The following is a 6,089-nucleotide window of genomic DNA, read 5'->3' on the forward strand; positions in this document are numbered from 1 at the left end:
TCTTCAACAGTTAGTGAACAAGAGACAAAGGTAAAATAAAAAAAGCCCAAACAGCCAAATTAGCTTTTTTTCCGAAGGTAGGATAAACCGGAGTTCCCGGAGAAAACCTATGAATTTAGTTTTGTAATTTATTTTAAAGAATGTCCATGGAAGGAAAGAAAAGGAAAGAAGGAAAAGGGAAAAAAAACCAAACAAAAACTGTAAAAAAGAAAAAAAAATCGGAGAAGTCATGTAAGGTTTGCAAAATGTATGTAATATCAACGTATGTATGATCTCCTGATAAACAAATAAAAGATACACAACAAAAAAAAGTGTGTCCATTTAAAGAACGTCTCCAAGAGTTGGTGGACGAGAGACAAAGGACGAATTAAAAAAGCCCAATTAGCCAAATTAGCTTTTTTCCCGAAGGTAGGATAAACCGGAGTTCCCAGAGAAAACCTATGATTTTAGTTAAAAATTTATTTTAAAGAGTGTCCATCATAGAACGTCTTCAACAGTTAGTGAACAAGAGACAAAGGACAAATTAAAAAAGCCCAAACAGCCAAATTAGCTTTTTTCCCGAAGGTAGGATAAACCGGAGTTCCCGGAGAAAACCTATGAATTTAGTTTTGTAATTTATTTTAAAGAGTGTCCATCATAGAACGTCTTCAACAGTTAGTGAACAAGAGACAAAGGACAAATTAAAAAAGCCCAATTAGCCAAATTAGCTTTTTTCCCAAAGGTAGGATAAACCGGAGTTCCCGGAGAAAACCTATGATTTTAGTTTAAAATTTATTTTAGAGTGTCCATCATAGAACGTCTTCAACAGTTAGTGAACAAGAGACAAATGTAAAATAAAAAAAGCCCAAACAGCCAAATTAGCTTTTTTCCCGAAGGTAGGATAAACCGGAGTTCCCGGAGAAAACCTATGAATTTAGTTTTGTAATTTATTTTAAAGAATGTCCATGGAAGGAAAGAAAAGGAAAGAAGGAAAAGGGAAAAAAACCAAACAAACTGTAAAAAAGAAAAAAAAAATCGGAGAAGTCATGTAAGGATTGCAAAATGTATGTAATATCAACGTATGTATGATCTCCTGATAAACAAATAAAAGATACACAACAAAAAAAAGTGTGTCCATTTAAAGAACGTCTCCAAGAGTTGGTGGACGAGAGACAAAGGACAAATTAAAAAAGCCCAATTAGCCAAATTAGCTTTTTTCCCGAAGGTAGGATAAACCGGAGTTCCCGGAGAAAACCTATGATTTTAGTTTAAAATTTATTTTAAAGAGTGTCCATCATAGAACGTCTTCAACAGTTAGTGAACAAGAGAAAAAGGACAAATTAAAAAAGCCCAATTAGCCAAATTAGCTTTTTTCCCGAAGGTAGGATAAACCGGAGTTCCCGGAGAAAACCTATGAATTTAGTTTTGTAATTTATTTTAAAGAGTGTCCATCATAGAACGTCTTCAACAGTTAGTGGACGAGAGACAAAGGTAAAATAAAAAAAGCCCAAACAGCCAAATTAGCTTTTTTCCCGAAGGTAGGATAAACCGGAGTTCCCGGAGAAAACCTATGAATTTAGTTTAAAATTTATTTTAAAGAATGTCCATGGAAGGAAAGAAAAGGAAAGAAGGAAAAGGGAAAAAAACCAAACAAACTGTAAAAAAGAAAAAAAAAATCGGAGAAGTCATGTAAGGTTTGCAAAATGTATGTAATATCAACGTATGTATGATCTCCTGATGAACAAATAAAAGATACACAACAAAAAAAAGTGTGTCCATTTAAAGAACGTCTCCAAGAGTTGGTGGACGAGAGACAAAGGACAAATTAAAAAAGCCCAATTAGCCAAATTAGCTTTTTTCCCAAAGGTAGGATAAACCGGAGTTCCCGGAGAAAACCTATGATTTTAGTTTAAAATTTATTTTAAAGAGTGTCCATCAGAACGTCTTCAACAGTTAGTGAACAAGAGACAAAGGACAAATTAAAAAAGCCCAATTAGCCAAATTAGCTTTTTTCCCAAAGGTAGGATAAACCGGAGTTCCCGGAGAAAACCTATGAATTTAGTTTTGTAATTTATTTTAAAGAGTGTCCATCATAGAACGTCTTCAACAGTTAGTGAACAAGAGACAAAGGTAAAATAAAAAAAGCCCAAACAGCCAAATTAGCTTTTTTTCCGAAGGTAGGATAAACCGGAGTTCCCGGAGAAAACCTATGAATTTAGTTTTGTAATTTATTTTAAAGAATGTCCATGGAAGGAAAGAAAAGGAAAGAAGGAAAAGGGAAAAAAACCAAACAAAAACTGTAAAAAAGAAAAAAAAATCGGAGAAGTCATGTAAGGTTTGCAAAATGTATGTAATATCAACGTATGTATGATCTCCTGATAAACAAATAAAAGATACACAACAAAAAAAAGTGTGTCCATTTAAAGAACGTCTCCAAGAGTTGGTGGACGAGAGACAAAGGACAAATTAAAAAAGCCCAATTAGCCAAATTAGCTTTTTTCCCGAAGGTAGGATAAACCGGAGTTCCCGGAGAAAACCTATGAATTTAGTTTAAAATGTATTTTAAAGAGTGTCCATCATAGAACGTCTTCAACAGTTAGTGAACAAGAGACAAAGGACAAATTAAAAAAGCCCAATTAGCCAAATTAGCTTTTTTCCTGAAGGTAGGATAAACCGGAGTTCCCGGAGAAAACCTATGATTTTAGTTTAAAATTTATTTTAAAGTGTCCATAGAAGGAAAGAAAAGGAGAGAAGGAAAAGGGAAAAAAACCAAACAAACTGTAAAAAAGAAAAAAAAATAGGAGAAGTCATGTAAGGTTTGCAAAATGTATGTAATATCAACGTATGTATGATCCCCTGATAAACAAATATCTCCTGATAAGCAAAAAAAACAACAACAGTGTGTCCGTTTAAAGAATGTCTCCAAGAGTGAGTGAACGAAAGTCGAGCTTCCTCCTAGCGTTTCCCCTGAGCGTCCTCCTAGCGTTTCCCCTGAGTGTCCTCCTAGCGTTTCCCCTGAGCGTCCTCCTAGCGTTTCCCCTGAGCTTCCTCCTAGCGTTTCCCCTGAGCGTCCTCCTAGCGTTTCCCCTGAGTGTCCTCCTAGCGTTTCCCCAGAGCGTCCTACTAGCGTTTCCCCTGAGCGTCCTCCTAGCGTTTCCCCTGAGCGTCCTCCTAGGGGAAGCTCGGGGGAGAGCTGGCTCCAAGCTTTCCCCCGTGCGGCCCCCGTGCGGCCCCCGTGCGGCCCCAGTGCGGCCCCAGTGCGGCCCCAGGGACTACTTGTCGTCGCCGCCCCCGGGCGGTCCCAGGGCGGTCCCAGGGCGGTCCCAGGGACCATTGGTCGCCCTCAGTGCAGCGGACGGCCGCCGGATCGCCTCCGTGGTTCCCGCCTCCTGCGCCACGGACGCCCTCGGGACCTTCTCCGTTGTTCGTGCCTCCTGCGCCACGGACGCCCTCGGGACCTTCTCCGTGGTTCGTGCCTCCTGCGCCGTGGACGCCCTCCGGACCTTCTCCGTGTGTTCCGCCTCCTGTGCCTCCCCCCACCCTGTGGGTAGTTTTTTGGTGTTTTGGACTCTTGGCCTTTCCTGTGCCTCCGCCCACTTGGTTGGGTTTGTTTTTTGTTGTTTTGGACTCTGGTCCTCCGTCCAGCGCCCATTCTTGGTGTGTTTTGGACTTTTTTGTTTTTGGGGCGTCTTGGAGCCGCCCTTTAAGGGAGGGGTACTGTCATGCTCCGTGTTTTTCTGTGTGTTTATTTCAGTTTCCTGTGTGTCTGAGTCTCCGTGTTGTCCTGTCTCCCCTTGATTAGTTCCCAGGTGTGTCTCGATCCCTTATTACCTCTTGTGTCTTTGTCGGATCCTCATCGCACTTGGTGTCCTGTTCCCTGTCGTCCTGTTTTCATTAAATTCATCATTGTTATACTCATGTTATACTCCCTCCGTCTGCTTCACCACCTCACACCGTATACCATGACATGTATGTAATATCAACGTATGTATGATCTCCTGGTAAACAAATAAAAGATACACACGGAGAAAACCTATGAATTTAGTTTTGTTCAGGTTGGTAAAGGTTATTAATGATTTAATCTCATTGTGCCGCTCTGCCTGGTGACCTGCCATCTTTTCTCTGCTCAGTTTCCCGGAGAGAACGCTTCCTGCCTGCCGATGACATTTCAGGCTTTCTTCCACTAGGGGGCATCGGCTTTAGCTGATTTGACTTTTCTGCTGTTGTCAGCTTATCTTCTTTAAAATGTGGCACTAACCAGCCTTCACCGAGAGTCAAAGTTTGACGAACTGACTTTTTCTCAATGGGTGGTAGAAATGTGACATGTTTATTGGTTGTCATCTCATCTTTGCCTTCACTTGAAGGTGTTTCCAACACAATATCATTTTTCACCTTAACCTCTTTGCTTGTTTTTGGATTCCTTCAAATCCTCGTAGTCCTTCCCCAAATCTTCATATTTCTTTTGCAAATCTTCATTTTTCATCTTCTCCATGGAGTAATTTGCTTTCAACTTAGAGATTTTTTCGATCAGTTTTTCAATGTATTCTTGATCCCTCTGCCTGTTAATAATCAGTGCCTCCACTTGACCATTTATGACTTGAATTTCTTCCTGTAGTTTTCTCCAATCAGATTCTGGGCGGTCAAAGTATTTTTTTCTACTCACATTAATGGCTGCTACCTGTCGCTGAGCTCTCAGCCTGTTTCTTCAAAAGTGCATTTATCTCACTTTCCTTTTTCTTCAGATGGTTCTCTAATTCCCTGCGTTTCATTTTCTCCTCAATAATAACGGGTTCACATAACTGCAGCTTTGCTCTGAACTCTTACTTTGTTTTAGCAATGACTTCCTCTGTTGGAGATCTTGGAAGTTTCTTCAAAATATTTTTTCTCTCCTCTTCTCCCTTTTCCAGCTGTCCTTCCAGTTCTTCAATTTTTCCCTCTAGACATCTGCACATTTCTTTGTGGTGTGACACCTCCTTATTCAAAATACCAATATCATCTATTTTTCGGGATAGCTCAAACTCCAGTCTCTTGATTTCGTCTTCACGCTGTTCAATGGTTTTCAGGTCTACTGCGCTGCGAGAATCCACTGCTTCTTTTTCTAGCAAAATCCTCTCAAGGTCCTGCTTTGATTTCGTCTCCAGGTTTTTTAAAGAGGTTTGATGCTCCACGACTTTCTTATGGTACTTTTGAACCTCAGACCTCAACTGATTCCTGTGGTTCCTCTGGTTCTCAATCTCTCTGTTTAATCTTGGGATCGTCCGTTGTTGCAAGATCTTGTTTTGGAAGAGAGCCGAGTCTCGTTCTTCAGTGAGAGAAACAACATCTTGTTTTAAACAATCAATTTCTTCCTGAGCTGTTGTCAATTCTTTCTTCAAATCATCCTCTCTCCTCAGCATTGCTCCAATGTCCTTCATCCGCTGTAACCAATCCAGAACCACGAAGGCCAATTCATCTTTAGACAATTGTCTAATTTCTTCTTCGTTTAATGCATTCGGTGTAACTACCAACATTTTGACTGTCCAACTGATGTATCAGAAAAGCGACCAAAAAATGCAATGTTCAATCCAATGTGTCCAAGCTGCTACTTGACTTCTGCCAGTTTGATTCAGATGCTGGATATTCCAGGCGTCTGACTCTTATGAGATCATCATGGACAGAAGCCTCGTCACTCATCATGACATCAAAACACTTTGACATCATCAGATGACATTAGTGGAATAATGTCATGTATGTTATGTTGCCAGGCAACAGCAAAGCCAGCTCACTTTCCACCATATTCCTGGGAGGTTTACTGTGTGTAACAGGTGGCACCACTAGGTGCCACAGCCTGAGCCTCCATGAAAGGGAAGCTGGGAGGGTGGTGGCCAAGTCTCAATTTCCTGTGTGTGTTGGACCCATGCTGTTTGCTGGTTTGCTGGTTTGCTGGTAGTTTTGGAGGAAAACTGTTTAAAATGTATCCTCTTCATAAGTTAGTCCTGTGGTGTTTTCATACAGGGCTACATGATTATTAATGTTCCGGTAGCAGCGTTACCTGGGCGTGTGGTTGTTTGACCCCGTGGGTTGGCTCCTTGGGTAAAAGCCTGGCCACCAGGCGCTCGCCATCGTGCCCC

This window comes from Gambusia affinis, linkage group LG11 (genome assembly GCF_019740435.1).
Source record: "Gambusia affinis linkage group LG11, SWU_Gaff_1.0, whole genome shotgun sequence".
In the NCBI taxonomy this organism is placed as follows: Eukaryota; Metazoa; Chordata; class Actinopteri; order Cyprinodontiformes; family Poeciliidae; genus Gambusia; species Gambusia affinis.